The sequence below is a fragment of the Pan paniscus genome, chromosome 5, assembly GCF_029289425.2.
Source record: "Pan paniscus chromosome 5, NHGRI_mPanPan1-v2.0_pri, whole genome shotgun sequence".
Classification (NCBI taxonomy): Eukaryota; Metazoa; Chordata; class Mammalia; order Primates; family Hominidae; genus Pan; species Pan paniscus.
The window spans coordinates 4,302,602-4,329,769 of NC_073254.2; positions in this window are offsets into that span (position 1 = coordinate 4,302,602).

Sequence of the window (27,168 nt, forward strand, 5' to 3'; positions counted from 1 at the left end):
GAATTATAGATCTTTGCTGTCCAGTATGGTAGCTACTAACCACTTATGGTTATTTGCATTTCTATTTTAAATAATTAAAATTAAGTAAAATGCAAAATTCAGTTCTTCAGTTGCTCTAGCCACATTTCAAGTGTTACAGTAGTCACATATGGCTAGTGGCTGGGACAATGCAGATTATAGAACAGTTCCATCATCAAAGAAACTTCTATTGAACAGTGCTATTATATAATGTCATCTCCAGAGAAAGAAGACTTTAGAAAAAGTCAGAAACGGCCGGGCGCAGTGGCTCACACGTGTAATCCCAGCACTTTGGGAGGCCAAGGCAGGCAGATCCCTTGAGGTCAGGAGTTCAAGACCAGCCTGGCCGACATGGTGAAACCCCATCTCTAGTAAAACTACAAAAAATTAGCTAGGCGTGGTGGTGCATGCCTGTAACCCCAGCTACTCAGGAGGCTGAGTTCGGAGAATCACTGGAACCCAGGAGGCAGAAGTTGTAGTGAGCCAAGATTGTGCCACTGCACTCTAGCCTGGGTGACAGAGCAAGACTCCAACTCAAAAAAAAAAAAAGAAAAAGAAAAAGTCAGAAACATCTTGAGGCAGGCATAGTGCTGTCATCTGTCCAATATTGAAGATGATTAAAGAATAAGAAAGAAGAAGAGAACAAAGAAGAGAAAAAGAAGTTGCCTTAGGTGTACCTACCCAGAAAAGGACAAAGGCATTCTTGTAGTCATTGTGTTGTATTTTAGCTCTTAAACTTTTTAAGAGATTAGAATAATTTGACACATAGAAGATCTAAACCACTGAAGAGGCTCTGAAGCAGATAAAAGTAGAAAGAAAATAAAAAACTAATTAGTTACAAACTAAGCTTAACCACAATTCATTTAAACGATACTATTTACTCTTCACATGATTGGTTTTTCTTTTGCTTTATAGTAAGGCATAGTTTATATCTTTAAAGGGGAATTAAAATATTTCTGGGAATTTTTAAAAGTAAGTTCACACAGCCACATAAAAACTACAGAAACAGATAAAACCTATCTTCTCATTTATTCCCTAATCCATTCAAATTAAATATAAAAATCCAAGCAGCCACAGTGATATTCAAAAAAGCAAAAATGAGACAAAACAAAATTCATTTGTCACCTGTGGAGGTAGTTAACTCACCTAATCTTCACTCCAAACACCAGTAATTTTTAAAAGACAGAAATAAACATGTTCTGCCTTCCCGGAAGGAACTATGTTTCAGGGTAGCCAAATAACCCAGTTGTGAAGAAAATGGTCTGCTTATAGAAAAATGCCAGCTAAAACATGTAGATAGAATTAGAGAATTAGAAATTCACCATTTTGAAACCCCTAATGAAATAATCAACTCAAGCAAGGATCATTAATAAATGCTAAAACAATCAAGTAACTATTGATACAGAATATAACTGAATATACACATGGTACAAAGTTCACGTCACAGACTACTGGCTTGACCCAAGGGGGAATATAGCAGAGGAGATAGGCAGTGATCACCCTAACCTTGCGATCATCTCACCATCACTAATGATGGGATGTGAATACACATTATTGCCTATGAAATAGTCTTTAAAAAAAGAAGTTGAACCTGAATCTAACTAAACCTTGCAATGGGCTGAACGTGTATGTCTTCCCAAAATTAATATGTTGACATCCTAACCCCAAAGGTGCTGGTATTAAAAGGTGGGGCCTTTAGGGGGTCATTAGATCATAAGGACAGAGGCTTCATGATTGGAATTAGTGCCCTTATAAAAGAGGCCCCAGAGAGCTAGCTAGTCTCTCCCACTATGTGAGGGCCCAGCAAGAAGGCCAATCTATGAACCAGAAAGTTGGTCCTAACCAGATATCAAAACCACATGCTCCTTGATCTTAAACTTGCTAGCCTCTAGGACTGTGAGAAATAAATTTCTGTTCTTTATAAGTCATCCAGTTTTTGGTATTTTGTTATAGCAGGCCTAAAAGCCTTTAGAACTAACTTCCAGTTAACCAGGAAAAAACAGAGTGAAAAGTTAAATGACACCATAAAAACCAACCAGAAAATTCCAGAAGGGGAAATATTCTACAGGACAACTGACTAGTTTTTCAACAAGTCAATTTCACTAAATAAATACATAAACAAAGAGTATGGGTATTTTCCAGGTTAAAAAAGTCTTGAGCTAACTAATCAAATGCAATGTGTGTCCCTTGATTAGAAGAAACTAATTTGAACAAGCCAGCCACAAAAGATATTTCAGGGAGACCAAGCTGGAAGGATCACTTGAGGCCAGGAGTTTGAGACCAGCCTGGGCAATGTAGTAAGACCTCCATCTCTACAAAAACAATAAATTAGCTGGGCATGGTGGTGTGCACCTCTAGTCCTAGCTACTCAGGAAGCTGAGGCAGGAAGATCACTTGAGCCCAGGAGTTTGAGGCTGCAATGAGCTATGATTGTTTCACTGCACTTCAGGCTGTGTGAAAGAGCAAGACTTTGTCTCAAAAAATAAAAGGACATTTCATAATAATTGAGGAAATCTGAATGTGGACTGGGTAATAAATGATATAAAAAAGCCATTTTTTATTTTGTTTGAAAACATGATTTTGTAACTATACAGGAAAATGTTCTTATTTTTTTAGAAATCTGTACTAAAGAATTTAGGGGTAAAATATCATTTTCTTTAATAGACTTTCAAACACAAGCAAAAAATAGTCATGACACAAATATAGCAAAATGTTTACAATCTATGTTCTATGCTTGCCTGTGAGTGCCATTAATCTCATCTCTCTGCTTTTCTGAAAGTTTGAAAATTTCAAAGTTTTATAATAAATTTTTTTACATCCCATAATTTTATAATAATTTTTTTAAACTTTGAAGCAAATCAACAACTATAGCTTCAAAAATATGCTGACCCACAATAAACATTGAACAGGGTATATTTCTCCCATTTCCTAAAATGTTGGCCCAGGAAGGAGTATGAGAGCTGTCATAGCTCTCCCAAGGCTCATTATTCTCCATCACTCCATGGGAAATCCCAAAATAAATTTTTTAAAAAGTTGTTTAAATTTATAATGTTTTTGATTCTATAATAATTTTATAATAAAATCATTGTAAAATGTTTTTGATTTTATATTTTAATTTATAAAAATTTTTATACATGTTTATGTTTGAAATGTCTATTTCAAACTTTATGAGATATTAAAATATTAGTAATATAGTTCATCATTTTAGAAATGCCATGCTTTTCTTCTCCAGCAATTACATAATCAAAGAGTAACTGTAGTTTTTCCCAGAACATTGCTTTGTAGGCTGGGCATGGTGGTTCATGACACTTTAGGAGGCCAAGGCAGGCAGATCTCTTGAGATCAGGAGTTTGAGACTAGACTGGGCAACACAGAGAAACCCTATGAGTAGTAAAAACACAAAAATCAGCTGTGCGTAGTGGTGTGCACCTATAGTCCCAGCTACTCAGGAGGCTGAGGTGGGAAGATCACCTGAATCTGGGGAGGTCAAGGCTACAGTGAGCCAAGACTGTACCATTGCACTCCAGCCTGGGCAACAAAGTGAGACCCTGTCTCAAAAAAAATGAAATTTAATTTAAAAAAAGAAAATTGCTTTGTAAAATTAACTTTTTCAATCAAAACCAAGATTTTTCAGATATAGAGAATGCAGCCCACTGGTCAGATTTCTCAGTTCAAAGAGAATAAATTCTAGTTTCCTATTTTTCTAGCCTGCTTATGAATATCCAATAGGATATCAAAAAAGACCAAAGCCTTTGGGATCCATGTTCAGTATTCCTGAGTCTAACTCAGGATGCCAAATCAGGAGACAAGCACATTCTCATCAATTTTCAATCATACGAGACCAATTTTGCTTATAATTATCCAGTTCTTTTAGACCACCTTTCTCCTGAAGCCAGCCTTATGGCTATTCACTTCACTTTAGCATAAGCCCCCAAGAAGGTGAACAAAATGAGGAAACGATTGGTTAAAGTTGGCGTTTGAAATTCTGAAACATGTCCACCATTCCCTTCACCCATGCCCACCCCTCTTAGAAGTAGTACATTCAGATTATTTAAGAGTCGATGCTTCTATGTGGATTTTGTCATCTGTCCTTTATAACAGCTAGTAGGTTTAATTTGACTCTATTTTAAGCATATATTGACCTATGCTAATTATCTGTTAAAATAAATTCCACTCTTAGAGTTAATAAAGTGTGTTTGTCATGGAAGACCCATTGAAGTAAGAAGCTGAGGAGCCCTTATGGTAAAGTGGGACAAGAAATAATAAGACGTAATAATTTTCCCATGCAAATCAACAACCGTAGCTTCAAAAATATCCTGACCCACAACAAGTATTAGACAGGCCATGTTTCTCTCACTCCCTAAAAAATTGGCTCGGGAAGGAGTATGAGAGCTCCCATAGCTCTCCCAAGGCTCATTATTCTCCATCACTCCACAGGAACAGCCTGTCAGAGAAGAGTGAAAGACCATTTGTCAACCTCTCTTCAACTCCCTGATTCTAGCCAAACTTCATCAATCTCAAGTGAGGAGCCAGAGAGAAATCAAACCCCATATATCCAGCATCATTGTCTACTGGAGTCAAAAATCACAATTCCACTACCCACCCCAACACCACTGGCCCTGTTTCTCCCAATTGCTTTTTGTTGTGTTTTTTAAAAAATCCTCTTTCCCCATCCCTGCAACACTGAGAAGGAGGAATTATAGTAGATAAATATGAAGCATGGAGATCCTTTAAAAATGTTTTTAATAATAAATGAGAAAATGAAAAGGAGAGGGTTGGGAAGGAAGGAGGGAATTCAAATGCCAGGGAATTGTTCAGTTTCACCTTTAAAGATGTTAACACTCATTTATACATCTGCAAGACACTCCCCTTAAAGAAAAGTTCTATGAGTGTGGGTCTGGTTGCATGAATAAGGATAAAATAACTTTTTTAGACGATGTTTCCCACATATCATTCAGAGACCCCTGAAGTTAGGTATCCCTCTTGTAGATGTCCTTGAGATGCTGCTGGACCTGGGAAAGAGGAAACTGGGATACGGGTCTATGCCAAAAGGTGCTTCTAGTTATAGGACAGAGAGGAAAGGGGCAGAGGGAGAAAAACCCGAAGTCTGAGAATCTGGATTGCAGAAGACTACCGAGGTCGTGGGAGAAGGGAGAGAAAACAAGGATGAAAAGCGAAAGGGGAAGAGGCATGAAATGTTGTCAAATGTCAAAAGGCATTTGGAGAGAAGTTGGGAATTGCATTAAGAAAACCACTGCAAATCTCGTTTCAGACCATTTAGAGATATGCCCCCTGGGAACTGCGAGCTCAGGCTGTTTAGCATCAAACAAATGGATCCACTCCATCCCTACCCTAATTAAATAAATCATTCAGTAATTCCACTGGGTTAAAGAACCAAAATATTAAAAACCTTCAGGGCCTACTCTTGCCAAATATGTCAGGGAACGTGTGTGTGTGTGTGTGTGTGTGTGTGTGTGTGTTCTGAGACACCACTACTGTTAAATAGGCAGAGCTAAGACTTAGTGGACTGGCAGATTATTGCAAAAAGGGCATGGGGCAGAGGGACTATGTTGTGAGCCTGGGAAAGAAGTTTGTGTGGGGACTGTGGGCAGTGAACGCGTTGGTAACAATATGGAAAACTGGGAGCTGCCTTGGAATCTACAGGGCCGGGTAAGATAATGTCCGAAAGAAAAATGAGCAGGTGCGGGATGTGTGCAGAGTCGGAGAAGAGTCCAGGGCGCCCGGAGTGGCTCCAGGAACGACGGACACCCCTCAAGGCCTTTGGGGGCGGTGGGTACTAATAGAACCCAGTGTTCGGGGTGCGCCGGGGAGGCTGCGAGCACGGCGGGAGTGGGGCGCTGGAGGGTGAGGACGCGGGAGTGAGGAAGCAAAGCCGGGGCCGGGCAGGGGCCTCCCAGCTGGGCCTGGAGGCAGCAGGGGGACAAGGGCTAGGAGAGGGCAAGGCAGCGGCATGGCGGGAAGCGAGGGGCATCCGGACACTCACCCCGTTGGCCGCGGCCAACTGCACCACGATCTCGATGGCCGTCCTGCTAAAGTACCTGCCGTCGCTGCCCACCACCGTGGTGCAGTCACGACGGTCGCGCAGGTCGATGGACGACAGCACGCTCTGGATGAAGTTGGGCAGGTAGTTGCGCTGGCCCTGGAAGAGGCCGGTAGGTCGCCGCAGACCCCCGCCGCCGGCCGGCCACCTGTCCTCGTAGGGCGCGGTGGGCACTGTCAGCACTGGGATGGGGCTCCCCTCCGTGGGGCCTCCTGGCCGGTCCTGCTGCTGCTCCTGGGGCCGGAGGGAATCTGCAGCCTGCCGGGGGCCTCCGCCAGCCTGGCCGCGTGCCGGGACTCCGCCTCACGCCCGGGCCCCCTCTCCGGCAGGTCGGCGCCCTGCGCTTTGCGCCCGCCGCCTGGGGACCGCCTGCCCCTCCTCTCCGTGCAGCCGCTCACTGACTCCCTCGGCGGAGATTTCTTCTGCCTTCCTGTAAAGTTTTCTCCCGCCCACCTTCTCCGCTGCCAGACCTCCCGAGGTGCCCTCACTTTCTCCCCAAGTTGGACTCACTTTTGGGGTGTCTCAAAAGCCTGATTCCAGGGCCTGCTAGCCCGACCCCGGTGACGCCTGCACCCGTGCCTGGCCCCAGCCTTCACACGCGATCGCCGCCCTCCGGGGCACACCCTTTGCCAGAAAACAGCCGGCGGGCGGTGAGACTTTGGGCAGAGTCCGGGTTCCTCTCCGGCGCCAGGCCCGTCTCCCTGTCTCCCTGGGAGTGCGCAGCCTACACGCACCAGTTTCTCTTTAGAACAAGCACGGGGAGGGATTTGGGAGGGGGCTGAAAACTTTTGCCATCAGCGAACGGCCTCAGCCAAAAATAACCCTGGAAAGGCGAGCTAAGTATGGTTATCTCCTGCCAGCGCTGAAATCGGAGGATGGGCGCTGCGTGTGGGGTGTGTGTGTGTGTGTGTGAGTGTGTGTACCCTCCCACCCCGAACATTTGTTGAAGGGAATCACCACTGTCAGACTTCAATCCAACAGGACCCACTCGAGCCATCCACACTTTCCCCAGCCTCCTCCAAAACAGCACACTTGCCGGTATGGACAATTCTTTTTTTTTTTTTTTCACTTGTTTGTTTGTTGTGGTGGTTGCAACAGCAGCAACAGAGACGACACATATTTCCCTATTCTTCTCGCCCTTCTCACCCTCCCTACCCAGCTCCTGCCTTAGAAACAGGCTTGGCCTACACTGTATCTGTCCACACTGCCTGAAATCTTCCCTGAATTAATCGTTTTCAATAGGAGGGAGCTAAATCCCTTATTAATGCCCTACCAGGAGTGAATGAATAAAGCCAAGTTAAAGGGGAACTGGGTACCACATACTGTGCTAGGTTCCTTTGCATGTATCCTTTCATTCTGCTGGAGCTAAAGATGTTCTGCCTCCTCTCCATAAAACGCACCCAAACTCCAAAACCAGGAAATTCTCCATAGAAAATAGGAGTGAAGAGAGAAAAGACTAACAGGATAAACCCCAAAGCAGGAAGAAAGTTTTGTCTCCCATTTCGCTCAAGGAATTTTTGGACCCACCAACGCTACTGTCCTGAAAGATCCTGCTGCTTCTCCTTCCCCAAATAAGTCAGAGTAAGGCTGACTTGCCGCAGGCTTATAAAGTGTTTGGTCACAGTAAGACAACTGTGAGTAATAACACACATTGTATACTGTTTTGCAATTGATAAAATGCTTTGCATCTGTGTTTTCTTTGGAGGCTGAAGAAAAGAAGAATGGTATTCACGCAGTTCCCATTTTACAGATGAAAACAAGAGGACTTTTTCTGTGAAGTCAGGAAAGTGGTTACAATGGTACTTTCCACCTGTCTGAATTATGTATTGCCCCTCCCCTTTCTATTAATAACATTGAAGTGTGATGGGACAACCACTGAAGCCGTCAGTTGAAACCTGCTGGGACTTTTTAGCCATTCTCTTCAACATAAAGAATGGGTGTTTTTGGAGGGGGTGAGAGGAATGGGGAAATGTTGTCAAAGAGTACAATGTTTTAGTTGAGACAGGAAGAATACATTTTGTTGAGATCTACAGCACAGCATGGTGACTGTAGTTAACAATGAAGTATTGTGTATTTCAAAATTGCTAAGACAATAAATTTCAAATGTTCTCACCACAAAAAAGATAGGTTTTGAGGTGATGAATCTATTAATTCTCTGGATTTAATTATTCCACAATGTATACATATATCATAACATCACATTATACCTCCATAAATACATACAATTTTAATTTGTCAATTAACATTTTTTTAAAAGAATAGTGTGGCCAGTTGGGGAGGTAGTTTTTTTTTTTTTTCCTCTAGTCTCTACTCAGTCTCCAAGATCCCATTCCCCATAAAGTTCCTGTCACCCAGGTGGAGTGCAGTGGCACAATCATGGCTCACTGCACCCTCTCCCTCTTGGGCTCAAGCGATCCTCCCGCCTACAGGTACATGCCACCACGCCCAGCTAATTTTTGTAGTTTTTGTAGACATGGGGTTTCACCATGTTGCCTAGGCTGGTCTCGAACTCCTCAGCTCAATCAATCTGCCCACTTTAGCCTCCCACCGTGCTGGGATTACAGGTGGGAGCCACCAAGCCCAACCCATAAAGTTCCTAACTTTTTAACTCCCTGGGAGTGCACAGCCTACACACACCAGTTTCTCTTTAGAACATACTTAAGAGTCTTGGCTTAGCATCCAACAGACAGAACTTTAACACTTCTACGGATCTGTGCACCTGTCTATGGTGTGGGGTTTTTAAGATCTCTTTCTAATGACACTTTATTTTGCAAAGCAGGACAGTTTCATTCCCAGAAGAGCAGGTATGGTAAATCCTTTGTTCCAGTAACGAAGACAATGATCCAAACCCTAAGCCTCAGAGAAGACCAGAAACCCTCCAGGCCTCCATCTCTCTGCTCCTAGCACCTGCCTCTCTCTTGACATCAACATCATTCTCCCCTCTCACAGCCCAGCTCCTTCCACAGACCCAGGGATTAGGCACCAGCACCTCAGACTAGATTTTAGAGAATTACCATTCAAGAGGCAATCCTCTTCCCTTGGTTCCAATTTCAAGGTTCTCAAAGACTGGAACAGGGCTAGTTTGAGGCAATGTGCCCCATCGCATAGCCAGAAAGAACCTTACAGTGAAAAGGAAAACAATTCTTCCAAAGTAAGGGGGTGCTGATCCCCAGAGGGAGGACAGATGGGCAACCAAACAGTAACCGGGCCACCACATGCTTCACACTCACTGATCAAGGATTTCTAAAACCACTTTTCTTTTCTCTGAATTTATACAGGACTTTGTATCACTCATAAAGGAATGTCTTATAGGCTGATAACACCTTTCTATTCATGCTTATACTTAACATTTAGGCTAGGATAATTTCCTAACCTCAGTGTCCTCACTATAAGATGGGAATTATTATAATCCCTACCTCATAAATTGTTGGGAGGATTAAAATACTTAGTAAAGTGCCTGACTAATAGAAAGGCATTCAATAAATGTTAGCTATTCATGGTGTCATCATCATTATATTTACCATTATTACTAATCTCCTGTATTGCAAGAATTACAGTTTATATTTTTGTAGACCATCACTGTAGCTAAAGGGTCTTTGGGCCATAGGTGATATTCCATAAAGGTTGGTTAAATTGATCTGTGGTTTTTGACTATGGAAACTCAGAACTCCCTCAAAATGTACAAAACAGATTTACCTGCTAAATAAATCTCTTCAAAGCTGACCCCAGGTTTAATTGAATTAATTCCAATGAATTTGTCACAATGATGGAGAAAGGAAACTTAGAGGGCCCCACAGTTGTTTGCTGGTAAAATGAGAAGTTTGGATTAGATCAATGTTTCCCAAAATATTTTCCTCAGAATGTTAGTGCCCCTCGAATCCTGCACAAAGCAAGAGTTTCATGACCAAGTAGCTTTTAAAACTCCTGTACACTCTACTCCCATTCTTCACAATGCACACTTTCATATTAAAAGTTCTGAGAGGTCCTCAACAGAAGACATCACTTAACTTTTTTTTTTTTTTAAGACAGATTCTCACTCTGTCACCCAGGCTGGAGTACAGTGGCCACCACTCCAGGCCTAAACAATTTTTAACCTGGTGCTTCCCAATCTAAACTCACAGGGAACAGTTTTCTTAATGAAAGAGAATCAGACTAGCTTGTAACCATAGCTGGTGACACTCCCCTGCCCCATTCCTTGTATGTCCTCAGTGGACTAAGTCAGGAATAAATACATTTTCCTAATTCTCAAGGGCTGGTCACTCCTTTGCACTGAGCTCAAAGCTTCTCTGTAGCATGGGTCACAATGAATGGTAGCCCTGATAGCCTAGAGTAGCCTTTCAGCCTTCTCTGAGCCTCTAAAGACTGAGGATCCTTGGCATGAAATGGAGCAACTGATATACCCTTGCTTCCCCTGGGGACTCTCTTGCTCTCAAAAAGGCATCAGCCATCATCTCCATCTAGAGAATATACTAGCTGACTCAGCTTGACCAGCCTGTCCCAAAATGAGAATCTGGGTAAAATAAGCATTGAAACACTTCATTCCTTGTAGATTCACAAAACATATTAGCATATTAAAGACTATGAAGTTCTGCAGGAAAAAAAAAACCTATTTAACTTTAATTCAACATTGCCAAGTTTTACTTGACCATGGAAGATTTTTCCAAAACACTTACAAACAGATCAAGGACATTAATCTTTCATGAAACACTAGATCCCCAGGGTCCTCTCCAGCTACATCATTCTCTGATTTTCTTTTCTATTTATGATGCATTAAAAGATTAATCTCTATCAGACTTCCATTTAGAAATTCACCAGAACGTGCAAAGGCAGCAGGTAAAATTGCTGAAGGGTATTATAAAAATACCCTCCAGTGATTTTTGAAACTTAAACTGAAATATTTATATAACTATATATTTCAGTTTGTATATTATATATATATGTATATACACACATACATATGTGTGTATATATATTGGTGTATGTATATCTATATCTATGTATATATGGCATTATATCCATTTTACAGATGCAGAAACTGAGCTTTAGAGGGGGTGAGCAATTGGTCCAAAGCCACACAGCACACAGGTAGTCATTGATAAAGGTAAAAACAAGAGTTGAAGCCTGAGGTGTAAGTACACAGAGACAAGTACACAAATGTTTACAAGTTACACACATGACACGTGCCTTTAACATGAATTTCTTGAACATTCATTTAGAGGCCTTACAATGAAGAGATCAGAGTGGCAGCAAGTTCTGTTGGAATCAGGGGAGCGTGTTCTTCTATAATCCCCTGGCTAACAGGAAAGCACACTGATTTGGCCCATGGTAGTTATACACTCCCATTGAGTCAGGGGCCACTTCTATGCACACAGGAGGTGCTAAAAATATGCTGTTGACTCATTGCCTCTAAGAGCAGAAGAAATGCCAAAAGTATAGGACAAGAGGCAGAAAAGCACACGGAAAAATGTCGTAGGGCAGTCCTCTGAGGAAGTGTTAGATCCCTTTGAAATCTGTCCAAACACTTTCTTGTGCTGGGGAAAGTCAATTACATATTTCAAGCAACCCCACATGTCATACGAGTATCTTGTACGTGTTTGTGTACTCGTGTCTGTGAACTTACATCTCAGACTTCAACTTCTCGCTCCCCACCCTTATCAATGACTGCCTGCATGGCCTTGGGCAAGTTGCTTTCCCTCTTCAAAGCTCAGTTTCTGCATCTATAAAATGGACATAATGCTACCTACCTCATGGGGTTAGTGATCACATTTAAGGAGCTAATATGTGGAAATTGCTTACACAGTACCTATCACATAATAAGGGTTTAATAAGTGTTTGATGTAATTGTTTTGATTATTACTACTATTACTAAAATAATAATTACTACAATAATAATGATTCTTATTCTCTATATTAGTATTATCTTTGAAAATGGGCATGGATTATGTCTATGTAACACTTTTGGCACAATATCTAGCATTATATCACACACAAATTAGAGAATTCATGTTATTAAGGATGAAAAAATATTTTTACTGACCCTTAAATTCTTCGTAAGTAACTGCAAAAGAAGCCATTATCCCAACACATGAAATAAAAAAGAAAATTCAGTTCCTCTGGAGTTTGTTTTTGGAGGTAGCCACAGGATACCTAAATTTTTTTTTCTTTTCAGAGAGACCGAGGGGCTCACTAGGTTGACCAGGCTGGTCTTGAACTCCTGGTCTCAAGCCATCCTCTCACCTCAGCCTCCCAAAGTGCTGGGATTCCATGCATGAGCCACCACATCCAGCCTACCTAAAATATTGAATGCTGTTAATAAATCTCCTGAGGCCAGCATAAGAAGGTGATGGGCAAAACTAATGCAGGTATGTTTTTCTGGCTTTTTCATGTATTGGGCCAAACTTTGAAAAGCACTTACTATTAATGGCTAACTTGCAAAATTTGTGATTTATTAAAAGCAGATTTTAATTGTTTTACCTAAAAATAATAGGCCTCTGATCTGCCAAAGATGAAGATTTAGTTTCTAGGTGTTCCCCACAATACCTAGAAACATCAGTGGAATCGATTATTAAACACTTTAGAACTATTCTCACCAAAGTTCTTTAATATATAATACAGCAAAAGAAAAGTTTCTTTTCTAAAGGCTTCTCTATACTTTTTTTAATAGTTGAATTTCATTTCTGAAGGCTCCTAAAAAGAATAGAATTTAGATCTTTATTAAAGAGGAAATATATTTTCCATGTTTAATTTAAATGACATTCCATCAGTCATTTGCAATCTTAGCCTACACGGAATTTTTTTTTTTTTGGTAGTTTTTATGTTTGGGCTTTAGGAGGGGATTCCCAATAATCTCTATATAAATATTTCTAATCTCTATAGAAATATTTTAACATTTCAATGTAAATTAGTTTTTTAAAGCTATTTTATCCATAAAAATAATGAATTTGCATGGCTGAGGGTGAAATAATGTGTTACCAGGACCCCTCAGTTTTGGGGGTTGTGAGTAGATCCCATCTTCATGTTCCTCCAGCCCAGCCGAAGCCTGGCTCAGGTCCTCCTCCCCCATTTGTCAGGAACCACCATCCCCAGGGATTCTATGTGCCCTGCGTGACCAGTGTTCTCCATCAGAGTTTACCAATCTTTTGTTCATTCCCTCAGAGCACAGCTAAGCAAGAGTACACTAATTTGAAAATTAACTCAAGCAAATAGAGGAACAATATCCCCAACACATTGCATTTTAACATAGGGTTTCCTGGACACACTGCTTCAACCCAAGAGTTGGGCTAATAGTAGGAGTTCCATCTGCTAAAATACGGCTGTCAGCTTCAGAGGGAAATTCATGAACGTCTTCGTAGTTTGTTTTTACGTTTCACTTGGCACTGTTTCTAAAATTTCCTCTGAAGCCAAAAAATAAGTTATTTCCCAGCACACTGGGCACTTTTCATTTATCATTGGATTGATTTTTGTAACTTGCAGTAGGAGCTGAAATCGACCAGGGGGTTCTTATCCAACAGACAGCAGCAAAACTCTTTGTGTATCTGCGTTCCTTTCAACAAGCGTGACTTCCTCAATGGCATCATTCGTGAGCGTAACACAGAGCTCAGCAATAACGTTTCTTCACTAACCCTACCAGGTATCCAACATAGGATGTTACTTCCTTTCACTGTTTTCCGACTCCTGGCAGATATTAATCATTGGGATTTGGGAACAAGGAAATAGAATTTCTGAGAATGCTTGGGAATTCCCAAATTCATATGATTTTCATAACACTTCACTTACAAGTTTTTGAAAAATAATAAGTGACTATAATAACAAGCAAATAGTCGTTTTTTTCTGTAACAGGATTATATGAAAAGTTTTAGTAGTCTTCTGTTTTAAAAAGATATGATAACAAATGATGATTTATTATTATTATGAGCCAACATATTGTAACAAGATTATAAAATCCAATAGCATTAATAGAGAAAACATTAAAAAGAAATGAATATTATCACAAAATAAATGCTAAAGAAAAGTCCTTTAAAGATTGAAAGGTAACACCACAAATACTTAATGCTTTAATCATTGTTTACATGACATTGTTAAACAAGGCATCAATCATCCCCTCCAATACCATTTAAATAACATAACATTCTGATCTCCTGGCAAGATGAATAGCACTAGAAAGAAGCAACTGTCAAAATGGCCGATTTAAGGGCATATTTTGTTTCTAAAACTTGGCATTGCTTAGAAAACCTCTCATAGGATTTGTAAAACATATACTATGCCTAGGAACACATTAATATTTATTTGCAGAAATGGTTCACTGTTAGCAGTGGACAAGGCCATGAACACACACTTGTAACACAGCAACAGATACAAGAAAGTCTGACTGAGGCTCCTTTACTGCTCCTGTCCTGTTCACCTTAACTTTCATCTCCACATGTCAGTGCTTCCTCATCTTGCTTGACTTGAAGTCAGTGCATTTCTTCAAGCCAGTAAGTTCTCTATACTGACTATTAAGCTGTAATTTTCACAAGAAAATTAGAATGTTCCTTCCCATTTTCCTAATTTCTCAACTGATTTTTCTCAGAATTCAGAATCCGTAAATATTGAAATGCCACGAGAGAATTTCCAAATGGAAATGCTGTTCCCTTCGTCCATTTTCAGAGGAAACCATAGGATAGTGTTATCCTTCTCTTCTCCATTTTTTTCCCCTGCAAACTTATGGTTATCACCTCTTTAAGTGAGTAGCTCACAATTTTGCCTCCCCTGCAAATGGTCCCCAAACAGTAAAGTGGGTCCTCTTTAGCTGTGTCTTTAGTACATAATCCTGCATTTCTGACCATATGCAGGGAGTGTGACCCAGGGAAGGATCCCTGACTCAATTGGATTTCTCTTGCTGTCTCTAGAATTTGAACAAAGGAACCCAGACGTACAGAGGCTGGGAGCCATCGTGGTGTGCTATATTGATGACAGCAGCAGTGGGTGGTGTGGGGGCAGTTAATTGACAGCTACCTGTTGCTGACATCCCAGGAACTGCCTGAACCTCCTCTTTCCCAGTCATAAGATATCTAAGATTCTGCAGTATTCTTCATTAAATCCTAGCATGGTTTAAGCTAGCAAGAATTAGGTTCTGTTGCTTTCAATCAACAGAACCTTAGCTAATACATTGTTATTTCCTGGTCTTTGTTCCTTTAATTTTCCAGGAAAAGAAGGGAAAATGGCTTACTGGTTTTAAAAAGAGACAAGGGACAACATACAATTTATGCAAAATTTAGAAGCACTCAAAGGAAACTCTGGAAAGTTCCTGAGACATATATAGGTAGGATCAGCATAAAACTTGAACAGTGTATCTAGATCATGGTTGCCATGGTGGCCTTGACACAATGAACATCTGTATCAAGATCATATTTTCTTGGTGGGACAGAGAGAAGCACAAGGCGGGACTCACATTTACAGTAATCCTTGTTTTCCAGGGACCATACAACCCAGTTTGTCCAGAGCTGTTCATCTTAAGTTTGTTATCCCACCATAATTATAAATAGAACCTCCTTTTTCTCTCAAGAATATCCCACTTTGGATGATAATTTCTGTGACTACCCATTAACAATATTTAATAACTATAGAAAACTGCTTCTCTATATTTTTTGTATGTTTGAAACATTTTATAACAAAAATATCTTTAAAGTTATCATCTACACAGAATATAGCTGCCAAATGCTCCTACTCTGCTATTCTAACCGTGAATCCCTCTGGGGCCCCTTCCTCCTACGGCGCTTGTGAGGATGAAATGAAATAAGCTCTATGAAGTGCCCAACAGTGACCAACACTGAATAAAATACAGCCACCATAGGTGGCCTTCCCTTGTGTTCACCAAACTCCTGATAAGTTATTCGGTGATGTTTTAATCTTAACATTTTATGTAGATTATACATTCATCTGATTCAAAATGCAAAAGGTACAAAAGCGTATACAGTTAAAAGTTTCCCAACCCACTACCATTTATCTCCCTGGAGGCAACTGTTTCCAGATTTTTGAATATCCTTAAAGAATATCATATGTATGGAAAAGAAAGATTATATATTTATATACATCTGTGTATGCATTTTCCTATGAGAGGCACACAAAGTCTCCTTGAAGAGATATCATTATTACAAATACCCCTCAATTTACAATGGGGTTATATTCCAATAAACTTATGAAAATATTGTAAGCTGAAAATGCATTTAATACACTTAACCTACTAAACATCATAGCTTAGCTCGGCCTACCTTAAACACTCACATTAACCTACAGTTAGGCAAAATCATCTAACAGAAAGCCCATTTTATAATAAAGTGGGCTTTGAATATCTCATGTAATATAATGAATACTGTACTGAAAGTGGAAAACAGAATGGTTGTATGAGTATTCAAAGTACAGCTTCTGCTGAATGTGTATTGCTTTCAAACTATCTTAAAGTTGAAAAATCATAAGTCAAAATATTCTAAGTCAGGGATTGTTTGTACTTCTACTTTACATGATGAAATTGAGCCTTGAAAAGATTAAGTGACTCGCCCAAGGTCACACTGGCAGTTAAATAGTGAAACTTGGATCCAAATTGTTCAGTCACTACATGTATTGTCTTGAAATTTGAAAAAGTGGAAGAGGAATTAAACTACTAAATTGAAGGACTACTTTAGGCATAGAAGCAGCAGATGCCTTCATGTCCAAGTGATTGTGAAAAGCCCACTTGCCCCAAAATATGTCTCCTGGTCATATGAAATTCCACCATTTCAGATTTTTACCTGGGGATTTAGAGTAGTCTGCTGTTTTCCTAGAGCTCCCCTAAAATAGAAATAGAAAATTTTGGAAGACTAAATATATGCTAACATTGGAAAACTCATTTTCTCCCCTTCGTAAGGCAAGGTACTGAAGGAGGGGGCCCTACGGGCTGTGCAGGGACATCCTGGAGGCATGGGGAGAAGAAACTGAAAGGCAAGTTTGTATGGAACAAAGAATACCGATCTCAGGATTCTCCCTTGAACCTGCCCTAACTTTGTTCAAATAGACTTAGCCACTGACCTGCTGTCAAAAGACCACAGCCAATCTGACTTGTTTTCAATATAATGATGAATATTGATTTGGTCCCTTCATCCAACATTCTCAGCTGGATCTTTTTTGACCAAGGATATACATTACTAGGTGAGTACAGGCAGTTAATTCTTCCACACGGGACTTCGGAGTTTCTGAGTTAACCAGAATCACCCACCTTAACATCTGCCAGTTTATACCCCAAGTCCTGACCAGTGCCCCCTACCTGCTATGCCTCATGTTTTCAATAGAGCATAAAATCAGAAATGAAAGATGAAACATCATAGCCAATATCACAGAAATACAAAGGATCCTAAGAAACTGCTAGGTATAATTACACACTAACTAATTGGATCATCTCGAAGAAATGGATAAATTCCCAGACACATAAAACCTACCAAGATTGACTCATGAAGAAATTTAAAAATCTGAACAGACTAATAGCAAGCAAGGAGGTTGAATCAGTAAGAAAATGTCTCCTATCAATGAAAAACCAAAAACCAGATGGCTTCCCAGATTAATTCTACCAAATATTTTAAGAAGAACTAATACCAGTCCTTCTCAAACTCTTCCAAAAAGCTGAAGTGGAGGGAATACTTCCTAACTCATCTTACAGGGCCAGCATTACCCTGATTCCAAAGCCAGACAAGAACACTACAAGAAAGGAAAATGACAGGCCAATATCCTTGATCTACATAGATGCAAAAATCCTCAACAAAATCCTAGCAAACCAAATTCAATAGCACATTGAAAGAATCATTCACCATGATCATGTCATGGTTCAACATAAGCAAATCAATACATATAATATACCATATTAGAAAAATAAAGGATAGAAACTATATGGCCATCACAATAGATATAGAAAAAGCTTTTGACAAAATTCGAAACCCTTTCATGGTGAAAAAAAAAAACACCCAACAGATCACGTATTGAGGGACTGTATCCCAACAAAATAAAGGCCATATATGACAAACCCATAGCTAACACCATGATCAATGGTGAAAAGGTGAAACTTTTCCTCTACCATCAGGAACAAGACAAGGATGCCCACAGACACCACTTCTCAGGGTAATTAGGCAAAAGAAAGAAATAAAAGGCATCTTAATAGGAAAGGAAGAAGTGAAACTGTCTCTACTGACGGCATGATCTTGTTATATATAGAAAACCCTACAAACTTCACTAAAAAAAGGTTAGAACTCAACACAAAGAAGGGAACAATAGACACTGGGGGACTCCAAAGGTGGGAGGGAAGGATGGTGGGAGCAAGGGTTGAAAAACTACCTATCGATTACTATGCTCACTGCTTGGCTGGTGGGATCATTAGAAGCCCAAACCTCAGCACCATGCAATATACCTGTTTAAGAAACCTGTACATCTACGCTCCTGACTCTAAAATGAAACATGCAATATTTAAAAAACAAAAACAAATAAATAAAATTTGAAAACTGTTAGAACTGAACTGATAGGTGATATCAGTAAAGTTGTAGGATACAAAATCAACATATAGAGCCTTGAACACAGCAACATCCAGCTGTCTGACACGAAAGTCTCAGGGGCAAGAAAACCTCTATATGAACTCAGAAACAATGAGCTAAGTTGTGTTTATGTCTGAAAGGATGTTAAGAACTTCATTCATGTTACATCAGAGCCAACAGAAAGAACCAACAGGAAACCTGTACCCAACAAACAGAAATGACAAGATGAAGGGAAAGCAGAGGTAAGGGCTTACCTTAGAAAGGGCAAGTGATTAGCTCAATATACAATACAATGTTTGCTCCTGAGCCAAAAATTTGTACAATAATTTGGATATTACTTGCACAACCAGAAAAATCAGCCACTCATTAGGAAAATGCGTTTCTGTAGAAGTCTTAGGACTCAGCTATCTATAATAACATGAAAAGACAATATTTTCATCCAAAATGAGTATTTTTGTTTGTCTTGGCTTGTTATTCTAACGTCAACAGCTTCTAAATAAACTGTTGAAGTACATGATATAACCACCTCTTTCTCCATCTTTCCCATTGCTCCCATAGGGATTCAGTTGTGCAATTTCACCATTAGCAAAGCTTTTTGCTGAAATCTGGCTTTTCAAAGGGAGAGTATCCAGAAACAGAAGATGCTGATCTGGGAGGCTCTTCCTAATAGAACTGCTGCTTCAGTTTAACTTGAAAAAGCCCACACCCAGTTCCTAATGACAAACATCTGAACACCGGGTTCAGATGTTTGAACACCTGAGCAAGACCATGCTATGCCTCCTGCTCGCTCTGTTCTATAAGCAACCCACAGATTGCTCCCTGTGAAGAGGAGCCTGCCAGGGGAGCAGCATTCCACCAGACCCTGATTTAGCAAGATATTTCCGTATCATTCCCCCAACCAGCTGGAAGTCCTCCACTGCTCTTGTGTAAAAATCTAACTCATCTCGCTGAATTTCCTGATTTAAAAGTCTAATTCATTTCACCAAAAGTGTGACAGAAGGAAACCAAGAACACCATCTCTCTCTTACCAAACCAAAGCTATTGCATGTGCATTCTGGGGGAAAAACATGGTCCAAATATGTTATGGAGGGGGTGCCAGCCCAGTGTCATCCTCTTACTATTGCCATAGGATCTTGGCTGATGGCATCAGAGGAAAAACAAGTTTATCGATTACTTTCAACCATTAAGCTCACTCCTCCATGAAAAATAAGTCACAAGTCCAATGTCTCTTATTAAAATAAGCACTGCAAAATATAAAGGAGCCACAGTTTTAAAATGGGACACACGTTCTCTAAGCAGTGAACCATGTTAGAGGTGCACTGTTTACATTGTATAACGTCCCCTGGAGCCAGGGTTAGGAAGCGCATCTGTTCTTTGGTGTTCTGGGATGAAGGAGAAAGGAAAATGTGCTGCCAGAAGTGCGTGGGAAGGAGCCCATGAGATAAAGGAAGTAAATCCATTTGCTGATTGCAATAATAATGGTAATACACGAAGCTATACATACATACATACATACATACATACATACATGCAAATTTTCACATTTTTTTAAAAAAAGAACTTAAGGCTTCCACTCATCTAATCAGCCCTTATGAACTCTCCTGATTAGCTGCAAGGAAAATCTTCCTTTCTCCTCTTTCTTGCACCATCCTGGGCTCCCTTTTGACATGTTTTTTTTTTTTTTAACTTATAAACAATCAGCTCATATTCTGAAGTTTGTAGTCCCCTCCCGCCCCCTCTCTCTCTATACGGCTCATTTACATTGGCAGCTGTCGTGCTGCTGGGCATCCTCAAACCCACAAGTTTCCCTTTAATGTTTGAGCAGACAAACATGATCATGCACTAGGCATCACTGTGCCACTCAAAATGCTTTTTTGTTTTTTTTATTGCATCTGAGAGAAATCTCAAGGTTGCAAACCTGGAGTCAGAATTGTCTCCATGTGTCTCAGTGGGAAGAGTATCGTGTGAAGAAACAAGTTGATTCTACTAATCAAAAGGAATTTTTTTTGATATCAGGTCATCCTCCGAATGAATTTATATTACCGAGTGGAGGGTCACATGAAGAAAATGGTCAAACAGCACCACCTAGAGCAAGAGCTGAGAAGTGCAGTGGAGCCGGGCTGTGTCAGGAAAGAAAAGCAAGCTGGGGCCTGGCTCAGCGCTCTCCCCTCTGCTCCTGTCTGCACGGAAAGATTAGGATGACAGTGGCAGGAAGCCTGTGCACCTAGTATGCATCACTTGAAGGGAACACACAGATTCCAGTAAACAGTTGGAAGGAAATGTTAATACCAGGCTCTGCTAAACAATATGAAATGACTCCTAGATGAGACAAGCAACTTTCATCAAAGTTCCCTGATACCTGAAAAGACAGCCCAGGGGATCCTGCACTACATGTGGTGTATGTAAATTAAGCGGGTTATTTTCCCCTTTGTAATCAAGGCTCATACACAAACAAAATCACACTTTAGAAACGGCCTATTTCAACTTGTAACTAGCTTGCTTTCAGGGGCTCCAGGTCAAAAAGAAATAGAGCACAAAGACGCTTTCTCCTTAGGGATCATACACAAATTCACTCTGTCCGTTTCTTTCCCACATGGAGCAACAAAGCCGTCAGACCTCTCCATCCACACATCGGGTCCTTCCTGATTAAAGTGAGATAAATCACAGCCCTCTCTCTCTAGATGGCAGGCGACAAGAGGGGGATGCTTGCCTCAAGAAGTCCTCCCCATCCCTCTACATTCATGCAAGCCCGAGCGGAGAGATGCAAGAAATTACGGATGCTTTTTAATTCCCCAGACACTGCAATTAAAAATGGAAATTTTTTGGCCACGCCTGTTGGCTCACGCCTGTAATCCCAGCACTTTCAGAGGCCGAGGTCGGCGGATCACCTGGGGTCAGGAGTTCGAGACCAGCCTGGCCAACATGGTGAAACCCTGTCTCTACTAAAAATACAAAAATTAGCTAGGAATGGTGGTGGGCGCCTGTAGTCCCAGCTACTCGGGAGGATGAGGCAGGAGAATCACTTGAACCCGGGAGGCAAAGTTTGCAGTGAGCCAAGATCGCACCACTGCACTCCACTCTGGGTGACAAAGGAAGACTTCATCTCAAAAAATGTTTTTAAAAAATGGAAGTGTTGTTCTTTCATTTGTAAATGTGTTTTGGTAAAAGAGGGGCAGTTTAAGCAACCCTTTCTATTGTCTACATTGTTAAAATTCATCCGACATGGACTCTTGACTCCGTTTTGCCTGGGCAGACCCAATTCAAGCATTTACAACAGCTATAACCTCCTCAAATCAAAAAGAGGAATCAGCATTATTGCTAAGTTCAAATAAGGTCTTGTTTTATTTCATTTTTATTTTTGAATGCAGCCATTCCTCCATGTGCTGTCATCAGGTAAGATTGTCAGTCCTGATTAGGTAAAGGTATTATTACAAAATGCAATTCTTAAAAATTCAGTGTCTAACTACACTTTTAATAAGCCTTTCCCCCTCCCCTATGTATTCTCCCTTAGACACCCCTTCTCAAATTTAAAATCACAGAAACTAAAATATGATGCCTAAAGAGAGCCTAGCGACTGCCCAGTCCTCTAATTTGATGAGTGGGAGTACTGAAGCCCAGAGGAGGTCAAGTAATTTGTTCCCAATGTGTTAGAGAAGAAGAAAATGACCAGCTGGGAAATCCCACTCATGTCAAGGCAGAGGCACAGGGCCACAGACTGTGGTTGAATTGTGTCACACTCCTACATCCTTCTTTAGGAATCACAGAACATTCCTGTGTTGAGTCGGAGTCACTGACTTCCTTTTCAGGCTGATTGAGTTCTGTCCTTACAGGCTGCGACAAGAAATTTTGGTATTATGCTACACCAAGACCATTTATCTAGTTCAAGAAATGCACAGTCCTTAGAGCCCAGCAACTTTCCCCATGTCCAGTAAATGTAGCTTCTCCATTAGAAGCTGTCAGAATGGAGCCTTCTGGCTCATCTTGATTTTGATTTGTGCAAGAATGAATGGTTGTGCTAAGACAGCTTTCCTAGCTGATAGAGAGCGAAACTTTTTTCTCATCATCTATAAAAAAATTAAATTAGAACTTTTTTCTCATAATCTGTGAAAAAATATTAAATTAAATCTGGCTCGTCTTGATTTTGATTTGTGCAAGAATGAATGGTTGTGCTAAGACAGCTTTCCTAGCTGATAGTGAGCCAAACTTTTTTCTCATAATCTATAAAAAATATTAAATTAGAAGCATAGAGTTTATTTCATGACTTTTATCTTCCTGCAATTTTCTTGTGGGCATAAATGATTTGTTTTTATCCTGCCTGCCCCCCAATCCCTTTTCCAAGAGACTAAAAGAGTATCTAGTGCAAAGTGGAGACTCAAATATTTTTTAATAAACAGTGATCCCAGCCACCGAGTGCATGTTGCCAAATGCCAACCCCATAAATAATCAAACACATCATCTCATTCAGCCAATCAAAATCAAGTGCTACCTATTTTTTTAAGTTTTCATAGCCCTTGGGCATCTGCTTTCTCAGCATTTCCCAAACTTGAGTCATTCTCATCCTGCCTTCCTAATTTTGATCTGTCAATTACCTCTACTATTATTTATTTCATGTATTTTTAAATAGACCCACTTTTGAAACTTAAATACACGCCTTTTAAAAGGAAGCTTTCTTACTACTATACATCAAAAGCCATTATTACTTGTTCTAAGTACTCATAACAAGATGGTCACAACTATTAAAATTTACTAATGTGCATCCACATACTCTCTAAATTCATGGAGCATCTGCACACACTTTAAGAAACAATTCTGCATTACTCACTCAATTTTCTTGACATCCTTCTGAGGCAGGACAAACCTTGGGCCCAAAGAATTGAGGTAGGAGTCCAAGCAAGTTGCCAACCACATAAAGGCAAACCTTGGCTGGGAAGTCAGGACTACCAGCCCCTAGGTTATGGTTCATGCTCTTTCCTCTGCTCTCCAGAACCTCCAATCTCCAAGTGTAGTTAGCAGCCCAGATGCAGCAGCATCCTCTAGAGACTTGTTAAAAATGCAGAAGCTCAGGCTCCACCCCAGGCCTATGCAGACTGAATCTGCATTTTAACAAGGTCCAGGTAATTCACGTGCACATTAAGTTTGAAAAGGCCTGGTATAGATCAGCGGTTCTCTAACTTAGCAGCACATTAGAACCATCTGTAGAGACTTTAAAAATACCAGTGCCTGGGCTTCACCTCCCAGAGAATCTGACTTAAGTGTCTGGGGTTTGCCCTGAGTCTAGGTATTTTTAAAAACTCCTCAGCTTATACAAAGCTGGCAGGGCCGGGCACAGTGGCTCATGCATATAATCCCAGCAGTTTGTGAGGCCAAAGTGGGCAGATTGCTTGAGTCCAGGAGTTTGAGATTAGCCTGGGCTAAAACCCCATCCCTACAAAAAAAAAATACAAAAAGTAGTTGGGCATGGTGGTGGCACATACCTGTAGTCCCGGCTACTCAGGAGGCTGAGTCCTCACTTCAACCCAGGAGGTCACGGTCTGGTCAACAGAGCAAGACCCTGTATCAAAACAAACAAACAAGCAAACAAAAAATGCTAGCAGCTTACCAGCTAGGGAGGCCTGTAGAGCCAAGTTTTCCAAATGGGGCTACATTAGTTGTTCCAGAACTTTAGCTGCATCAAAACCACCTGGATGGCTTGTTCAGCTACAGAGGGTCTGGCCATGCCCCTAGAGTTTCCAGCTGAGGGTCTGGAATGAGGCCTGATGATTTGCATTTCTAACAATCTCCAGGTGATGCTGATGCTGTGGGTCCAGGGGCCACATTTTGAGAATCTATGCTAAATGAATCGGAGAAGACCAAAGCTCAAACTTATTCCAAGAACTTTTCAAGGCCCACCTGCAAGTTGTAGTGGAAGTAAGCATCTAAGGGTGCAAAAAAGTTTCACTGTAGACTAAGGCCTTTTACCTGAGCTCTCAAATGTTCCCATTTCTCTTATCAACCTAAATAACAAACAGAGAGAGGCTCTCCACAAGAAAAAGATATTCGTTTGGAAACAGAGCCTTGCAATAGAAACAGGCAAGCCAGAGTAAACTATATGCATATTCACGGAGGTAAAGGAAGACAAAAGAAAAAATGAGGAAGATTATATGATCATTTGGAAATGATTACCCTTGGCTACAAAGATCAATAACAAAGGTGATGCCAGGCACAGGTTGGACAGGCATTTGTTGGGCAAATATCCTTCAGAAGCATTGTTGTGTGCAAAGTTGCAATGGGCTTTGTGCAAGATTGTGTTTTTTGCAGTCTTCTGTGATAAGTTTTTGTTATCAGACATACAAGCCCAAGAATCCTTTATTGCATGACCTTCCCTGGCTCTATTTGTCAGGGTTTTGGTTAGGGTAGGGGTATTTTTAACACTCTCAATGTAAAAAATGCCATAAGGTAGGTACCCCAATTGCTTGTTTCGTCTTCATAAAATAACTTTTCCACCCGAACAAAGTCTACACATAAATTGTAAAAATACCCTGGCATGCAGTCCCTGGAAAAGTCTGGAGTCATTCTCGGGGTTCCCACCCAGGTGGGCAAGCGTAGCCACCACAGATAAACACAAAGTAGGGGTCCCCGCTGGGGTTCAGTGGCAGGCAGTGGCCCTGGTTCTGATATTTGGCTGAAAACACAGCTCCTCTTTGTCACCCTCAGGACATTTCAGCTATTTCCTAGATAATAATCTCACTTCACCCTGCACAAAACAGGCACATGATCATGTCACTCTGACCTGGTTTGAGTCCAAGGAGAATTTTGTTTTTAAAATAATTTAGGTTAGTAGTTAAAATATGAACTTTGGGCCAGGAGTGGTGGCCCATGCCTATAATCCCAGCACTTCGTGAGGCCAAAGTGGGCAGATTGCTTGAGTCCAGGAGTTTGAGACTAGCCTGGGCTAAAACCACATCCCTACAAAAAAAAAAAATACAAAAAGTAGTTGGGCATGGTGGTGGCACATACCTGTAGTCCCGGCTACTCAGGAGGCTGAGTCCTCGCTTGAACCCAGGAGGTCACGGTCTGGTCAACAGAGCAAGACCCTGTATCAAAACGAAGAAACAAACAAACAAAAAATGCTAGCAGCTTACCAGCTAGGGAGGCCTGTAGAGGCAAGTTTTCCAAATGGGGCTACATTAGTTGTTCCAAAACTTTAGCTGCATCGAAACCACCTGGATGGCTTGTTCAGCTACAGAGGGTCTGGCCATGCCCCTAGAGTTTCCAGCTGAGGGTCTGGAATGAGGCCCGATGATTTGCATTTCTAACAATCTCCAGGTGATGCTGATGCTGTGGGTCCAGGGACCACATTTTGAGAATCTATGCTAAATGAATCGGAGAAGACCAAAGCTCAAACTTATTCCAAGAACTTTTCAAGGCCCACCTGCAAGTTGTAGTGGAAGTAAGCATCTAAGGGTGCAAAAAAGTTTCACTGCAGACAAAGGCCTTTTACCTGAGCTCTCAAATGTTCACATTTCTCTTATCAACCTAAATAACAAACAGAGAGAGGCTCTCCACAAGAAAAAGATATTCGTTTGGAAACAGAGCCTTGCAATAGAAACAGGCAAGCCAGAGTAAACTATATGCATATTCACGGAGGTAAAGGAAGACAAAAGAAAAAATGAGGAAGATTATATGATCATTTGGAAATGACTATCCTTGGCTACAAAGATCAATAACAAAGGTGATGCCAGGCACAGGTTGAACAGGCAGTTGTTGGGCAAATATCCTTCAAAAGCATTGTTGTGTGCAAAGTTGCAATGGGCTTTGTGCAAGATTGTGTTTTTTGCAGTCTTCTGTGATAAGTTTTTGTTATCAGGCATACAAGCCCAAGAATCCTTTATTGCATGGCCTTTCCTGGCTCTATATGTCAGGGTTTTGGTTAGGGTAGGGGTATTTTTAACACTCTCAATGTAAAAAATGCCATAAGGTAGGTACCCCAATGACTTGTTTGGTCTTCATAAAATAATTTTTCATAAAATCTCTGTAAACGTGGAAATATCTACACTGCTATCTCTGTAAATGTATAAATATTTACAACGCTATCTGTATAAACATGGAACTATTTACACCGCCGTCTCTATAAACATGGAAATATCTACACCGCTATCTCTATAAACATGGAAATATCTACACCGCTATCTGTATAAACATGGAAATACCTACACCGCTATCTGTATAAACATGGAAATAACTACATTGCTGTCTCTATAAACATGGAAATATCTACACCTCTATCTGTATAAACATGGAAATATCTACACCACTGTCTCTATAAACATGGAAATATCTAAAATGATATCTCTATAAACACGCAAATATCTACATCACTGTCTCTATAAACATGGAAATATCTACACCGCTATCTATATGAACATGGAAATATCTACACCGCTGTCTCTAGAAACATGGAAATATCTACACCGCAATCTCTATAAACGTGGAAATATATACACCGCTATCTCTAAAAACATGGAAATATCTACACCGCTATCTCTATAGACGTGGGAACATCTACACCGCTAACTCTAT